This window comes from Eucyclogobius newberryi, unplaced genomic scaffold (genome assembly GCF_026437365.1).
Source record: "Eucyclogobius newberryi isolate DKJ021-1_F unplaced genomic scaffold, fEucNew1.0.hap1 SCAF_2, whole genome shotgun sequence".
In the NCBI taxonomy this organism is placed as follows: Eukaryota; Metazoa; Chordata; class Actinopteri; order Gobiiformes; family Gobiidae; genus Eucyclogobius; species Eucyclogobius newberryi.
The window spans coordinates 40,394,188-40,412,879 of NW_027315834.1; positions in this window are offsets into that span (position 1 = coordinate 40,394,188).

Genomic DNA, 18,692 nt, shown 5'->3' on the forward strand with positions numbered 1-18,692 from the left:
CACACAGTGACACACACAGTAACACACACACTACTACACAAGCAGCAGAATTGGTTGGCTAACATGCATAATGCAGTGCCACGTTATGCTGATGTTATGATTCAGGGTTGATGGAAGTCCTCTTCATTACCTCTGATTGTCATCAACAGACCGGTCATTTAAGCTTTACTACTATGTTGACCTGTTGGATTAGTCTTTTTAATGTATCTGTTACATGCAGTATGTACACTTCTACTATGACAATGTAATAAGGGCTGGACTTGATTGGATTTGGGTTTACTGCTATTCTAGTGGAACCTGGAAACTCATCTGCTTACACAATAAACATATAATAATAATAACTGTTATGTAAATGTTTTTCTCAATGTAATTGTAAATACCTTTGGGTTGAAACTAAAATAATTGCAACTAATCGATTATTTAGATAATTGTAATTTTTGCAATTAAATAGTGGTCATCTGGACTTCAAAACAAATTTTTTTTAAAGGAAAATGGCACTGCAAACTGTACATTTATTGTTTCTGATGAAAAACCCTATTTTCCCTGCAAGTATACTTAATCAAGATCTCCTCAAATGGGTAAATAAAAAAATAAAAAATAAATAAATAAAAAGAATAAATCACTGTTACGATTATCTTTAAAATCTCAATTTGACTCGGACATGTCTGAGGACACCAGCGGATAATGGTCATACAATATTTATGAATATTCCCTCGAAATTGTAATTGATGTCACCTTAAATAAATCTATCCATTGAAATCATTGAAATTCTTAAATCGAGGGAAAACAATGGACTTGTTGCACTTGATCTGTTTACTGTCATAAGTATTCTTGATAAAGGTTTGCAATATGACAAGTATGTTGTTCTTCAGTGTCATATTTACAGAGATTTGCATTAGTCATGCAGCTTACCTTGACCTCCTTTCTCCACAGTGTCAAACTTTCAAATGTAGCCTTGAGCTTCTTTTACTATCAATCTGCAAACTCTAGAATACATATTTCATGTCTAATACTGTTCTGCTCTTCTTTCCTAACGCTCACTCCAGATGAAATTAAAAGACACCAATTTTGCCATTTCGAGTTCTTTCAAGCCTGGATGGTCTTAATCATAATTTTCCCCTCGTAATTTTTTTTTGTCTCCAGACTTTGTTGTGGAAGACATTTAAACAGCGCCTGGAGGAAGAGCGTGAACATAATGCGCTGAGCTGGGGGACGTGTGCTTGTTCAGCTTGTAAAATTAACCCAAAGAGACTCTCGGAGCGGCGATTACTTACAGGCACACAACACAAGGTTTCCAATCAAATTCCATGTCTGTTCTTTTCTTTCAAATCTCCCTCGTCTGCGGCGTTTAATACATCTGTAATCCTATTGACACGAACTAACAGAGTCACTCCTGGGTATAAATAATTCATACACGATAATGCAATGTAAGTGGAATTAGGCCTGTGTTTCATCAAGGTAGTGTCTGGTTTGCACTTTTTTACTGTTGTCGTCTTTGTTATATGTGCTGAGGAGAGGACTTTATATGGGAAAGTGTTTGCGTATTTCTAAACTGTGTACTTTAAACGCTCCTCTGCCCTGGAAGACTTTGACACTGGATTTGTTTATAATATACCTCACATATGTAAACCTGTTTTTATTTGGTAATAGCTTTACTATGAGTGTATATTCTGTGTTTAGAACAGAATATTCCTGTTTGCTTGTTTTATTGAGCACACTGCAGTACTCTTATTCAAAAAGCAGCATGGAGGGCCCAATATACAGCACTTGCTATAGAATAGAAAATAAATGTCTTAAAAACCTTACCAGCAATATTTCAAGAAGTACATTTTTATTAAAAAGTCACTCTGTAACTTCACTAGGGCTGCAATGATTAGTCGACTAATCGTGCCTAGTCACCTGTAAAAAATAAATAAGTGATATAAATAATATAAATCATTGCATTATTAAATCAAAATGTCAAGAATAACCTTTGTTTGTGAATATTCTCTATCTAGAAGCCTTCAGTCTCTCAAGGTATACAATGCATACCTTGAGTTACATTTAGCTTCATTCACGCTATAAAATCCTCTCCCGACCAAAAAAGAATGACCTCATTTGGAATCTTCTCGACAACTGATATTTTCTCGATCTGTGACGTGGCTCTGGGAATCTTCCGTTGTTCCGTTGTTTTTTTATGTCCATAAACCATCGTCCGACTCATTCTGTCAATTTATCCCGTCCGTCCAATCACGATCAGTACAACTGCACGGCTGCTAGCATCTTTCCAGTCTTTTTATTTTTTAACTATTGCAATTCCCCGTGCAGCCAGAAGATGGCTTGAAAACTACATTAGTCCAGGGGAAAACGGCAGAGATCCAAAAGTGACTTAATTTATTTGTTGTTCTTAAACAAAAGATTCCAAACTAAAAGTACTCAAGAGCATGTTTAAAGGTTAATAACAATAACAGATGATGCATCATATTTGTCCTTTAAATGGTCTGCCATCCACAAAGCCAATGCTGGACCTGAACAGCCCATCCAGTCGGCTCTCATATCGTGTCATAATCTTCATAGCATAAGCTCAGTTGGCAGCGCACATTAGAGCATGACAGTGAGGGTTAGCACACCTCCTGTTAGCCGCTCAGCCACTGGAACCGGCACAAGACGAGCTCCGCCTCCTCCGGCCCAAGTGTGTCTGAGTGCACGGGCAAGTGATAGAAAGAGCCTTGATATGTCGCCGGAGGCCATCATTGTTATCTGGAAATTTCAAACCGAATCAAATAAAAGGCAGCCAGCGTAGCGCCGCTAAACAGGGCTGATATGATTCCCTCCTCGAGCTTAACGTTCGAATAAGCCATAAGTGATAACAATAGCAGGCCGTGAACTTTAATCAGTGCTCTTCCTCTTCAAATAAAAAGGCCATGAATGCGACATAAAATAGTCGGGCAAAATATGACTACATCTGGTGAGTATAGCCCTCTGTGATGCAATATTATGCACATAACACTGATTTTTGCCACTGTTTTTCATCTCACTCCCCAAAGCTTTAGTTTTGTCTGTCTATCAAGAGTGGGGAAATCGGATACTATTTGAAAACTCAAGCTGATATCAAAACTAGAATCTCATTTCCACCAAGTCCCATCTGTCCAGCATTTTACATTCTAGTTTTCACAACGTTTTGGCTGATTGGTGTAACATTCCCTGCATCGTTCACCCAAACTTGTGACAGTCAAACACCACTTTCTCCTTCACTTGGGACACGGGCACATCCTCCAAGTCTTTTTACAGGTGCTGCATTGTGGCTTTTACAGCTTGGTCAATATTTGGTGGATTTGCAGTGCTTGTACTTAGTTTCACTTGTTCACTTTTCCCTCCACTCCAGTGTCATAAAATATTCCACACAGGCCGATGACCTTAATCCATATATATCCAACCTTCAGAGTGAAGCTCTTCTTGCCTGCTTTTGTGATACAGGTCGTGAATTGACAGAGGGATTAAGATAATGATATTGTAACTAGTGGTTGTTTACTCAAGATCATAATCGGGAGTGTAGATTAGGATTGAGGTGGGCAGATTATTAAAATACAGATAATATTGTGGCTGTTGTTTTGAATAAATGCACAATTTAAAAAAAACGAGCATATATTTTAGAAGACAAGATGCAAATTAAATCAATGCAAATGAAAATAAATTATGTTGTAAACTTTCAAATGCGGCCAGCGGCTATAGTATATATTTCTGCACTTTTGTGATTTATTTTACATTGGTCGGATACTTAAGTCTCACCAAATATGTTTAAAGACATGTTTCTGTCCATTTTCATTATTGGGACTACTTGGTTATGAAAGAAATCATAATCATTGTTGGATCATTGTTTCAATCATTGTATTGAAAACAATCTAACCCTATCCTAACCCAACGCAGAGGCAGTATAGATGTATTTAAAATCATTTGGAATGTTTTTGTCATTCATGTTTAAACGCCAAGACAAGTGGCTTTAAAGAGCAAACGAGTGCACACAGTGATATTGATTAGAGCCTTACCATTAATTGTACAGCCCAGTTATAAACTGACAATTTAAAAGTGTAGTGGTGATTTTATAAAGCTACTCTTAGTAACTAAACGTTGATATACTAGGTATATTCTTGGTTGTGTGCTTCAGCAAGACACTTTCCTCCCCTTTCCGTCCGCTGCTGCACTGTGTGGAGGACTTGAGAGAAACGTTGTGAAATTCTCATGTTTAAAAAAGTAGGAATAAGCAGCTGTGTCGCTTTTAAACAACTTTTTAGCTGTTGCTCAGTCCTTGAACTGTTTTTGGTTTTTGTTTCTGTTTTTTTTACACCGTTTACAGCTTCAAATTGCAAGCACATGAAAAGAAAAACAAGCGATCGCTGTTGTGTCTGAGAGGAAACGTAAAACTCCAGGGAAGATTTTGAAGCTGTTGTGTGTGAATGGGCATCAACACGTGTTTTTTTTTACCACCAGCGCAGTTCCAGGATCCAGACCCAAGCCAGAAGCCCTTCCTGAGAGATGCGCTCCCAAAGCCCAACTCAGACATGTCTCGCGGCTAACTGGAACAGACCGACCCGAACCAAGCGTACAAGTTACTGAGGCGTGCGCTCATAGAATAAGACGTTTCCTTCTAGCGTCTGCGTGACATGTTAATCCATCCGCTCTGCCCGTGTCTTTTCTCTCGTGCTTAAGCATTTTTGGAGCGCTCCATAAATAACTTGGAGACAGACGGAAAGCACAGAGGGATGTTTTTTTGTGCGAAGGCTGGTGCCGCGGAAGGCTTTTCATAGAACAGCATTATTTAGACTAGGATGTTGACAAAGGACGAATAATCAGGTTTACCTATCTGGAAAACGGATTTTAAAAATGTAGTTGGAACAAAATGGCGTTTTGATTCGGATCCAATGGATGGCAATAGAGGGGGGCAATATAGGGAAATCTAGACCATTTGAATATCAAGTGTGTCGTTTATAGTAAAAAAGGATTATTCAAATTGAAAAACAAGTTGTTGTAAACTTTCTAATAAGGGTATAAAGTAATGATTGTTTTCAATTTTCCAAACATCACTCAACTAGAGCATTTAACAACATGTTTAACACATTTCTATTGAATGCCATTATAATATTTTTGGGGGGAGTATTACGCTAATTATAAAGATATTCATATTTGTCAACACCGCCCACCTCTTGATGGCATCTTCTTTATCATACAGCTCATACATGCTTTACAGTAAATACAATCCTACCGCATGCAGAATAGAGATAAAGGCATAATTATATGTTCTTATAGAATAATTTACATATTGTCACACATTATACATTCCAATCCGGTGTCATCCCTGGATTATGTAAACTACCCGCACGTTGTGTCGTTCTTGTGCAGAGCTGTCCATTGTAGCTAAACGCCTGGGTCGTTGGAGCTCATCTTCCTGCTAAATGTTTTCCAACGTTTGTCCAGTCTGTTTGGAACGTTGTCTGCTTACGGCCTCTGAAACGTCTCTTCACAGCTGAAGCCTGTGGAGTTTAAACCTGTGTGAGTCTTTGTTGTGAGCCGGGAGCCCGCTGTAGGTGTTGCTAATTGCTCTGGATGTAAACCTGTTATTATACATGCCGGGGTTGGAATGAAAGGAGACGGATACATCTATAGCAGCCGGAGCAGTGTGTGGGTGGGTCTCGCTCTCTCAAATTATAATTGATGGAAAGTGTGATGCAGAATTACACATATTTATCACAGATCGACACCCTCTCATAATTGGATATCATTATATAATATTGCAAATTATTATGATGATCTCATAGCAGACCTTTTTCTGCCTCAGGCCAAGACGGTAAATACATATTTATAGTAGTTATAGTAACCTCTCTACTTTCAAAACAAATGTAATTCATGGTATCAGAAATATTGTTTTAGCTTTTCTCCAGGCCGATATTAGGACAATATTATGGCAGTCAATCAATGTCTAAAACTTGAAAATTACTTTCAATTAGATCCTTTAAACTAGTTTTATTGTATAATATTCAAATTATAGGTATCTCCACAACAACAATTGCAATATTATACATTTTATAACTGTTGTGTTGCTTGTTATACTACTACAGTATGTTTATTGTGTGAGTGATGGTGGCACGGGAAGAATATTCATGTCGAGTAATTGCTCCTGAAGTCGTGCAGTGCTGTTAACTTGTTTCATGTGCCCTGCTCTGCTCAGGCTAAATCTGTCTCTCTCCAGCCAACAGCAGGTTAATCCTGTTAGTTCTCTACTTTTAAATGTCCACTTCTAAATTTAGTTGTAACAAATTTTGAAGGAAGTTAAAATCGCCATTTTGACTGCAGTCTTGTTGTTTATGCTCTGCAAGTTCTTCAGAGAGAAAATCCCTCCAGTGAAGATTAATTTATCCGGAGGACACGCAGGGCGCACTCTCCTGTATTTGCAGTACAGCAGGTACATAACTGTGATGAAAAGCCCCCAGAATAGTTAGTATGCTGAGAGCCTTCATCAATAAAACATTTAATTACTGCTCTGAAATGCCGACCTACACAATGTGCGTTTATGGGTTTGTCTTCTGGATGTGGGCACATAAAAACTAAGTGCTCCATGTAGAGCAGGTGTTTGCACTATGAAACATGAAAAATAAAAAAATGGCATCAAAAAACAAAATTGCTTTTCTATGTAAATAACTGATCCCTTGGGCTTTTACAGGAATGTTCCTTAAAGCTGTTGTCCGATATGCTCTAATTTCACACCGTGACTTAAGATTGATTGATACCCCGATCTCTCTGTTCCTGTAGCCAAAGAGAATAAAAGCGGAGAAAGCCAATAAAGCCTGGATTGTGTTTACCAGCAGAGGGAAGGGAAATGGGTAAACAAGGAAGCTGCAAAGGAAGCAGCCGAGATGAAAGGATGCAGGGCCATTAGAGCGAGGCTAGAGCTCTGCACTCCACAGAGAGGAGACAGACAGAGGATGTCCAAGAGGCGACCCGACCAGAGCAGGGGCCAGTGCTGCTCCTGCCTGATACCATGAACCCAATCAGCGTGTCCCACACCCTCACCTCTGTGTACCCCTCTCTCCCTCGCTCCTCCTCCTCCCTCCTTCCTCCTCCTCCCTCCTCACCCTCTGCCTCACTCATCTTTCTGCTCACTCTCTGTGGGAATTCTCTGACCCACTTAGCTCTTACACCAGCAGCAGTAGCAGCTATTTTTACATGTTAACTAGAGACAATGCGGTGTCCTCTGTTTGTCCTCTCGCTCCGTTGGTTTATCCTTCACTTCTGATTCCTTCACCATTTGCGTTCCACTTTTTGACGCATTTCTTTGATTTCCGATATTTTTGCCGTTTGTAGTGTGGTCCTCTTATAAGACATCAGCCGCCTCCTTTGTTTGGCAGATGGAGCTGTGATGGTTCAATAGCATAATATTTGAGCAAGTGGCTGAATAATTGTTCTTATTTACTTTTAATCACACACTTGGCAACCTATTTAGCTGTGCCTGGTCCTTTTACTCGGGGACTGTCTCTCATTGAAAGAGCCCTCCGTCATTGTATTCACTTTGGAGAGTTGTAAAGTCCTTTGTCGCAGTGTCATAAAACAGAATGTGCAGGCAGCGGGAATCTGATCAACTCAACCTGGGTGACCTTTTTTTAAATCAGATCATTTCCATTATAATATGACCGGCAGTGTAATAGAACGTGGTACTTATATATCCACACACAGGTCTATTATCAGTGTCAATATCCTATCGACATTGATGTGTTTTGATGAATTCCTTTTCCAGATGTTCTATCAATCAGTGCAGCCGAAATGAGCCTTGTGACTGTAATATTATTGGAGTTATTAGAATGGTTTTGACATTTTCGGGGTAATATTGCGAAAGGACACAGCCGGTTGATTGTGAGAGAAGTCAATGGTGTAGAAAATGACCCAAGAATCAAATTGAATTCCTCTTTCGGTGCACGTTTATGTAATATAGGCCTGTCCAAGGTCCAACTCCCTGCTAAATTTATGACATTAGCTCGATGCCAAATCAGATTTTATTAACGAAATGTTGTCAGCTGCTCACTCTTGACTCTCTATTTCTTATAATTGAGCCCATACCCTGAAACTACTGTAAAATACTCTAGGTTTTGCAGAATTGTCAATTATATTTTGAAACCAATATGAAACACCAATTCTGAAACATTTAAAGTGTGAAAAAAGAATCTCATGTTTGACAGTACTTTCCCTCTTTTTAAAGCGTGTGTCTTAAAAAAAAAAAGGAAATTACATTAGTTTTGATCCTGTGAGGTCAGAGGCAGCTTTATAGAGAAAAAGGTGTTGAATTAATCCTATAAACTTATGACTTATTGTTGCAATTCTGGACAATATCTGTTCTTTGACTGAAAAAGACAAAACCGCCCAAACTTCAAATGGTTCCCCGCACTGCAAGAGTCACTTAAACCCTTAATGACTGGATCAAAACTGCCCAGAGGCGCATCAGGCCGATCGATCGCTTGCACAGTATCTTAACCTGTGACGCGCGGCAAAGTCACTTCACGCTCTTGCATTACGCTCATGTATTTCTGTAGCTGTATCGTTTCGTGCCGCGCCCGATTCCCATGGAGGAGCACTTGCACGGTAATCAATCTTAATTTTTCCACGATGAACCGAATCACGCTGACAACACGTCTTAATTTATTGCATTAGTGTGTTCCTCTTTGCTCTGCTCACCTTGAGGTAGGTAAACACGGTGGCCCTCTGCGCGTCACCTTTCGCCTCTTTTCTCTTTCTCTCTCCTTTCTTTTTGCCCCTCCCTCACCCCAAGCGGGAGACGGTGCAGTGCTGGTGCAGGTGTTGACAGGTCATCTATTCCCCTCCTAATGATGACGGATGGCGCCGCTGCGGAGAGAACCAGGACGGAGGGGAGAGGAAAGCGGAGCGATACGATTCCAGATAAAGAAAGGAGAAGTGTATTTATATGTGAAGCAGATGGAAGGAGTTTAACAGATATGTTGATCTGTCGCGGCTTGTTTGTGATGTCCCCGTCATCCACCTGAGTCATATTAGACAGGCATGCGGGCTATAGCGCCGGTGTCGTGGCGTTTTGGCAGAATTGTCAGGTGACATCTGGCTCGGCTCATAGAATACGTCTGCATACATCGCTGCTGCTGTGCGGTTTACTCTTCGGTTTTACTGATGTAATGCAAGAAAAGTTGGAATTGTGTGAACTAGTTTTTCATGAGTGGGAAAGTGTATGTACATCTCGATGCACAACCGCAAAATCACATGTTTGGAGAGTTTTGTTTGAAAAAATGTAATAGGTTTCTTCACAGCGCCATGTCAAAGTGCTCACTATTCACAAGGAGAGTCCAACTGAAAGAGATACTGTGGTTGTCAGGAGGGGAAGCCGTTACCACGTTTTTTGGGACTGTCCTGTTGCTCAGAAATATTGGACTGAGATCAATAAAGGGCTACAGACTGTCTATGACACCACCATCTCACCTGATTTCAGAACTACGTATGTGGGCCTCAAAACTCCTGCCATGGACACACTAAATGGATACCTTTTGGAGCCGCAGGAAAGAAGGCCATTACGATCAAAATGTATGACTCAACCTGTACCAACAATCAAGGACTGGACCCAAGTTATAACTAACATTCGAAAGATAGAAGAAGAAAATTGTATTCAGGCTTTATTTTCAACACTAGATGGTCTTGATGAGACTCGATGAGACTCATTTGTTGTGCCGTAATTTTTGTTTTATTTAATTGGTTTCTAGATTTTGTTTACGTGCTCTCTGTGTCGTGTTCTTTGTTTTGTGTGTTTTTAAATTTGGGAAAAATATGTCCTCATTTTATTTATGCAAACATGTTGATCTGTTAATGGTTTGTATTAATATTTAAAAAAAAAAAAAAAAAATACTAGGCCTTTTGACGTGAAGCAAAAACAGTCCAAATGAGGGTAAACTGTTTTTTCTTTGTGAAAAAAGTGACGGCATAATTAAATCTCAAAAGCAAGATTCGGAGTGCACGTTTCTATTTCTGTATTTCTAAAACAATAAATAACTCATTGCTCCTGCTCTCCATGAGAAATGAAAATTCTTGAATGTCATTAACACACAACCCCCTCTAAGCAGCTCTTGTAAAGCTTTCCGCGCCTAAACATTAGTGATATTGAACAACATCACAGCAACATTAAGTACTGGAGAGTGTTGTGGTAAAATGTGTACCCAGCAGTTTTGTGTGTGGAAAATCTAACTTATAGCACTTTACCTATGGCAGTTTTACTATTACTGTAATAGTGTTTTTGCTGTTGTACAAGTGTGGAGTCGTGTCAGCTTTTTCAACAGATGCAGTCTTCATTTTAAGACACACGTACGCAGACGGTAGAAAGAAACGCTTTTGTTGTGCGGCTTTTATCTTCTTGGGTTACCAAAAATGACCTGCCTCTGCGCATGCTATTGTTTGTCATTTTAATCTGTATACACTAGCTGCACTTCTAGACACAGCTTTATATATGACTTTAGGATTGTGCTGCTGGACTCGAGGCTTAATATCTACAGTTTTTGCCCAGTTGTTAAATACAGAATTTCTAACAACGAATCTAATTTAGCATCAATTTACTAAATCAAATCTTTGTGATATCACTACATTCAAAACACACCAAATTCTAGAGTGGTAAAGGGACATTTTGAAATCATTTGCAATTCGTCGTCGTCGTCGTCGTCGTCGTCGTCGTCGTCGTCGTAGTCGTAGTCATAGTCATAGTCATAGTCATCGCCTCCATCACTCCATCACCATCACTCCATCACCATCACTCCATCCATCTCCAAATAAAATTATTCTTTCCCAATATGGAGAGACGAGAAATGTGTTTCTCTCTGGTTTTCACTTATTAGTCTGACACTGACATAAAATTCCTGGGTGTCCTTGCAGATAGGCAGCAGCCGAATGCATTTGACTTGTGAATAATTCCTGTCGCAGGGAGTAGAGCGAAGGAACGAACTCAATATTCCTTGTAAATGGGATTCCAGATTAGAGTCCAGCCATTTCTGAGGCTGCCTCGCAAATACCGAACAGATTTTAACTGGCACAAGATGAAAACCAAACTTCTCTATTTGCCTTGATTTAGGGGACAGCGAAAGGCTTTGGTTCTCTGCGAGTCGTACGTGATTCTGTGCTCATTGGTGAAGCGATTTTTGTCAGTTGTCTCTTTGCGGCTCCATCTCGCACCTTACTGTCTCAAGGGCTGCTGATCCTCACTTGTGGGGTTACTGCGCATCGTGCACGTCCACACACACCAACACGTCAGCCTCCGTGCTAAAAATCTCACCCTTCCCTAGCTAAAGACGTGGCGGGAGGCAGTAACTATAGCAACCGAGCGAACGGGAAAGTGATTGGACAAGTTGTGGATTTGTTAAGAGCCACTGTGCCTGGGGAATGGACTTAGTGACTGGGCCTCATTTGTGTTTACGGCGCTGGCTGATATAAATGTGTGCAATAGGAAGGAGCACAATCCCCCCCAATACTGCAGGTGTGTGGTGTTCTGTGTGAACGCTCCGTCAGGTGTATTCTTGATTGAATTTTATGAAATGCTTCACAGGGGAACCACAAAGCAGCCGCACACCATAAAATAGCCTATTGTCCCACCAGAGAGGCTGCACTTTAGGCTTTGCATTGGCAACAAATGACTATTTCAACTAGCATGTTTTCCTTTTTTCAACTATTGTTAGAAAGCTTCGATCTAGACAAAAGGTTTGTTTTGGTTAATTTGAAATGATTAACTTGTGGTGTTATATTTCATTGGGTACAAAAACAATGTGATTAGGAGTGCAGAAGAGAAAGGAAACAGATTTTCTATAGTGTTGGTGTTTTTGTCTTCACTGCATTGTTTCCCAAAATATTCTCGAGTGTGACTGCCTGCCACATGGTGCACCATCCTTTGCCGTTACAGAAAGTTCCCATTAATGCAATGTTTTTAAATGCTCATGACAGTAACAGTGTGTCATTTTTTTTACAGGCAGCACACACTTTGCAGGTTCTCAGAATTTGCTGAATGTCTCTCCACTCCCAGTGTTAGCCACAGTACACTATTACTATTACTGATACTTTTAGTATCTCATGATGTACAACTACAGTTATTACTGTCTACACTAAAACTACACAAAAAAATTATGTATCCACAACCTTTCCCCCCCACCATTATCTGGAAGTTTTGACAGTTTAATTTGTCATAACAACACACCATTTATTGCTTTTCTGCACATTTTAACGGTGCACCATGCAGTGAGTTGTACTTTATCTGTGTAGCCCTACTGTGCTGTACAGAATGTACACCCAGAGTTCTGTTCAGGACGTGCAGGGGCACCAGCCATCGCTCACTGTGGGGTGGCATGGCACACACAGGGGGTCTATGGCTTCTTCAAGAGAACTGTCTTTGTGGATTTGAGTCGAAAGGGGCGTGCTGTGTTCTGTGCTTTTGTGTAGATGAGCTGTTCACTGCCACGGCCAAAAGACACTCCAGCACAGATGCTCCTGGACAAAGGCAAAACAAACTCTGTGATTAATGTTGCAGAGATAAAATGCTGAAAATGCCACGGCTCTGTTTATATAAATAGAAGTTGCCCTCTGTCTCTAATTGGGCTTCTGGCTTTCACAAAGTATTAAGGTTGAACACTGACACTCGTTCTGGTGTTTCTCTATTAGACAGAATCGCTGTGATTTAATTAAAATGTTGTCTCAATCATTACATGCACAAGTGAAGTCTATTTGACTTTATTGGTGAAGTGCTGATGGTAATCGCCTCGGTACTCTGCAGTAAAAGACTGTGCCAGGCAGTTTCGAGCGATGGAATGGCTGTTGTTGTTGCTTCCTTCTTGGTCACTGGAATGAAGAACTACAGGAAAATCTCCTTTTTCTACTTCCTGTACATTGTTAGACTTGAACAACTGACGGTAGGTGTGGTTTTTGGTTCCTTAACCCAGTCGTAATGCGATTTTATAATATTGGAGATTTTAGTTTAGCATTTTAGTTTTTTTTAAATTTGAGCATATATCTTGTGAAGAAAAAATGTAAACACAATTTGGCTTTAGGAATTTTGCAATAATACATTTTAGAGTAACTTAATTATTGTGAGAAATAGCATCACAGTTTGCCACCATAAAACAACTACAATAATACAAAGTCTCATTGTCAGCATTTTGAAATCAAACTTTCTGAATGAAAAAAATAATGGTAGTTCAACAATCAGCCAAATAAAAGGGCACTATACTTTTAGTCCTGTACGTTTTCCTTTGAATGAATGTAAATGACATGGTTCATACTAAAAAAAACATGCGCTCTGTTGTCCTCTCGTTTAACACGTCCTTTTATGCTGCTTGCTGATATCTCTAAATCTTGAGCTCCAACATCCCTTTCCTGTTGAACCTTGAGGCAAAAAGGGCTGGAAATGCAAATGAATCTGATGTGAAAACCCTTGACTTTCCTTGTTTTGTAAAAAAAAACGTATAATTTATATAACCTTATAAATATTAGTAGAAGTAGTAACAAATTATGTTTCAGTGTTTTTGTTAAAGAGGATTACTATAAACTGTTTGAATGTGCTTGGAACTTAGTTAAGTTAACGAGTATTAGCAATGACTAATGATTGATCTTGATTCATGGAACCGGTTTTCTTGGGAAACATTAGTTACCCCTAACGCTAACCACAGTGTAGGCTTGTCCAGGACTCTCTAGCAGGAGGATTTAACCTGTTGTTCATGTTGACCGTTAACTCCATGACTTCCTGAATGTCCGACGGCCAACATGAGTTTCCATTGATATACTTCCTGTCCATTCCTCACCTTTTGCCCTGCTCGTAATTCGCCGCTGTCCTTCTATCCAATCATTGAGCCCGTTTTCACACTCAACAGTTCACAGCGCTCTCAGACCTCGGCCCCAGTCATTTCCTGATTGGAATTCCAAAGACCCGCTTCAATCAGCCGCGATCTATAGCCAGGCTGCTCTGTTACACTGAGGAAGTAGAAAAAGAGAGAAGCAATTCCATGGCTTTCAACCCCAGTGTGACGTGTGTGTCAAAGTTAACAAGACCATCGCTAATCCCCCATTTTCTCCTACACAGTGGTACAGTACATGTGGAGGGACTGTAGTTAGCATCAGTTACCTGTACCTGCATATGCCTCTTTTAAATACTTTCTGATGGGCTATTTGTAACAAAATCATCATTGTAATGAAACTGCTTTAGGAGATAATCAGAATTAGGATTACATGTCATTATTTAAAGAGGCATGTCACATTATAATTCTGATAACAAGTATAATGGATTTATACACAGGAAATACAGAGAAGTTTGATGATTGTAATGGTGATGAAGTCATGCATATTGTGTTGTCCATTGCCTGCTCTACACCTTTAGAAAGAACAGGATTAAATGCCAGCGTGCTTTTAAAAACTTCACATCTGCTGGTGGTGTAACATCTTACCTGCAGATCTGTATATATTCTATTTAGAGTTCTCTGTAAATTGGCACTGGGTTTATAAAGTGCGTTAGTTCGTAGCTCTCGCTGCTCTTTGTTAGAGCCTTGTTTGGCTAAAAGCTGCATCCCATCATCACCTTCCACTTTCATCACTCAGACTCGAGGATGTAAAGGCCACCAGGAAGACGCCCACACTCCCAAACAGCAGTGAATGAATCGCACCAATTCAAGGTGATATGTGCTCTATTATGGACAGTGAGCATAAAACCCCTGATGCCCCATCATCGCCCCAATGACTCGGCAAGTGCTATTGAAAGAGAAACTTGTTGAAAATTGCTTTCTGATGCGGTAGACCATCATATGTGTGACCTTTTGTAGGTTTAGTGCCATCTACAACAGCCATATTAAAAGAGTTTTACAGAAATCTATACTGAGAAAAAGCTCATTTTGTAAAGCACAATTCATATACAAAGTAAAAGTGCAGTTTCACACATGCTGGCCTTCATATCACAGCCTCTAGTCTATTCAAAATATACTGAATGGCTCATGGCAGTAGATGATTTGCTTTTATTGGTAGGAATCAGGTTCAGACCATGTGACTTTGTGTCTTATGACCAATGTGTCAATTTGAGTAGAGCAAACTTATGTTGTAAACCTCCAAATGGGGGCATAAAGTGATATTTCTCCACTTTTGTAGATTAACATTATGTTTGAATATCACTATTGAGATAGATATTTTGTCATTCTCACCCACTCCTGTTGTCTATATGAATTAGGGTTGTTGTGCTCCTCCACAAAACAACAACAACTTCACGTAACCTCAAGTAAAGTTCATTTGTCTATTTGTCTCAACCATCCAGTTTTGTTTTCTTGTAGTTCATGCCTCTCTTCTTTCAGTTGGATCACTTTTGCACTTGCATGACATTACATTTATTACACCTAGCCACCTCCCTCTTCAGTAATGCCGTCGCCTGTTCTAAGGCGTGACCTCTTCTTCCAATCCCACACGGCAAACACTCTACATTTGTTCTGCTGTGATTTTCTTGGCGTTGGGAGTGTGTCTTGTGTTGTCTGTGGGAGGGTGCAGCGCTTGTATTTGTCCTATCTGGTTTGTCGAGATTATTGCTGTCACACCTTTCCTCTTCAGTCGCATGCACATTTTGCCGGCGATGTCCGTTGGGAGTAATTCCATTCCGCCTATTGTTATTTTGTGCTGCCAATTAAAACAAGAAAATCAAGAGGTGGATTTGAGAACGCATCGCTCAAGGTTTTTATGTAGGCGTAGACTTTCTTAAGCAAGGACTGAAGATGTTCTGTGACTGTCCTAGTCCAAGGACCTTTATTACTCAAGTTAGAATTGTGGTCTTTATTCAGTATCTTTCGCCACAGGTTTCAGATTTAAAAGCCACACAGTGCCAGAGGAGGGTCAATCAATATAGTTTACAATACGCTCAATTTCTGAAGAGTTCACTAATCATAATATATAGATTTGGCGCAACCACGGCTTTTACAAGAAAAGAAAAAAAAATACGCATTAAACCAGCATTTTTCAACCTAGTTTTGACAGGCGGCACACTTTTGTTGTTGAAAAAATGCTGCGGTAATTTTAACAAAGTTGCAAATACAGTCTTTGCATGGCTCTTATGATTTTGAGGTAATTTTTGTCCTTTGTGCTTCAGACGCTTGCTCGGGGCACTTTTCACACTGCAGATCCAATCCAATTTTATTTTTTTGCCCACGATGTGACCTGTATCCAATTCTTTTCAGGGCAGAGTAAACCGCACACATCTAAATTTTTCAAATCTGACCCAAGCCACTTTCTTATGTGGAAATACATCCGATATTTATCCATACTTTTAAAATGCGATGTCTGTCTGAACGCTCAGGTCCCCAGATCCGATCTAAACGACATCAATAGACAACATTTCCAGGGTAAACGTCACAATTCTCAGTCAAAGTGGAGAGAAATGGCAGACGAAAGAGCCAAAAACTGTCAGTGGAAGAGGGAAGAAGTTTGTGAAAGTATCAATAAACGCGGTGACAAATCAATTCAGGCAAAAATTCAGTGTCCCTTCCGTAATCTGGCAGTGTTTGAGGAGATTGTGAAGGAGTTGGCCGAGGGATTAAGCACTCCTGGCTGCAATGACAGCGGAAATAAAGTCTTTGTGCGAAATCTGAAAAAACTAGTATGCATTCCGCTCACACCAGACACAAACAACAATAAAACATTTTTGTGATGTGAACGACCACATCAAAAAATGAATCCGAATTGGGTATCAGACCCCGCAGTGTGAACATAGTCTGTGTTTTTTTTAGGTGCACTTTGCAACACCTGTTCCCTGGGCCACACACCGGTTGAAAATCCATGCGCAATCTACCCATAGAAAAGTATATATTCAGAATAGGACGCAATACGGTTTATTGCCATTTCACAATACCGTACATTCCTAATATTATTTTTTACACCAGTAATCTGAAAATGGTGACCACATCATCCACTAATATCACAAACGAGGCATATCATCTTACATGACCATAAATCTATCAATCACTTGCTTTGTTTTTTCCTTTTTCTGTATATTCTAACACATTAAAAAAGGAGCTCTTTTGCATATTGTTTGGTGATTGCCGACTTGAGGGTTTGTATAAATAAAGTTGCTGGGGTAAGCGCATATTTGTAGCTAATGCTAATTTAGAGAGCAGGCACATGGTCTTGGTTTCTGCCCTGTAAGCTGGTAAACGACTCTACAAATCCAGCAGCCCTGAATACTTTGTAGCAGTTGGTGGGCAGCAAAGAGTAAATTAATCTGTGTCCGTGGTGCGTTTCTTAAGTGAGTCAGCACCACTTTATTACAGTCCCTCCGCACATGAAAGATACACGCAGGTTTGACCTCACGGCTTTGGCCCCGCTTTCTCTTGGCCTGTGGGTCTCTTCTGCTGTAATCCGTCTTGTTGTACGGTAAATGCCCCCAGCTTTTATGTAAACAAGCGCATTTGGTTTCGCCTATGTTCCATCAGCGATAACATGATCCTTAAATGTTGTCACGATGGTGTTGGGTCACATCTCAAACGCCTCTCTTCTCAGGTGCTGAACTTGGCCTCTGGTGACGCCGTGACGTCACATCGCACAGGCTGACGGGACGTTCTGAGAAGATCGTGCGGATAAGGCGACGGGCGGACAGGAGCAGGTGAGTGCACGAGAAGAGAATCCGTTGTTATCTCTGAGCGGGAGAACGTCTTTTTAGCTCCGCACCGGCTTCTGGAAAGGTGCTCTGCTGTCTGAGTGGTGGGTTGAGAGGGATAGCTCGATCAGCTTTTCCCAGAACACAAAAGCTGCCCTGTGGCCCGGAGCTGGGCTGTCACCCCCGCTGAGCCAGAGACTGAGAGTCCTATTTCGCTGCTGCACAACAAGCAACAGAAGCAGAGCGTGAACAGACCAGGGCATTCACAGACCAGCGGACAGGGCGCTACTGTGAGGCGAGGGTTAAATTTAATCGTATACCAGAAGTAACCTTATTTTTGGCTACGCTCTGTCAATGTATCGGCTTATTGTGCGGGCGGGCGGGCGGTGTTCTCATGCTCTTAAGATATTTACAAATCTGGAGGTTGTCCGATGCTAAGGCACATGGGCGTGTCTCGTGTCCTTGTGTTATCGACTCGCATACGACAAGGCAAGTTCATTTGTAGAGCACAATTCGTACACAAGGCAATTCAAAGTGCTTCACACAACAGGAAGAAAATGAAAATCACCCAGACATGAAATAAATCACAAAGCCTTCATGTCTATTCATTCAATTTAAAGAATTTTAAAGGTGCTATTTTCAGGCTATCCGTCAAATAGTTAAAGTAAATCACAAAGACGTGTTTAAGACCTAAAAGTGAAGAGTGCAAAGAAAATCATTTGTCATATGCACAGCTAAACACGCTTAGATTGGAACATCTTCAGGAAAACTGAAACGCAGATTCCCCATGTTTAGTCCTGACTCTGGGCACCAGCAGGAGGCCGGTCCATGTTTAGTCCTGACTCTGGGCACCAGCAGGAGGCCGGTCCATGTTTAGTCCTGACTCTGGGCACCAGCAGGAGGCCGGTCCATGTTTAGTCCTGACTCTGGGCACCAGCAGGAGGCCGGTCCATGTTTAGTCCTGACTCTGGCACCAGCAGGAGGCCGGTCCATGTTTAGTCCTGACTCTGGCACCAGCAGGAGGCCGGTCCATGTTTAGTCCTGACTCTGGCACCAGCAGGAGGTCGGT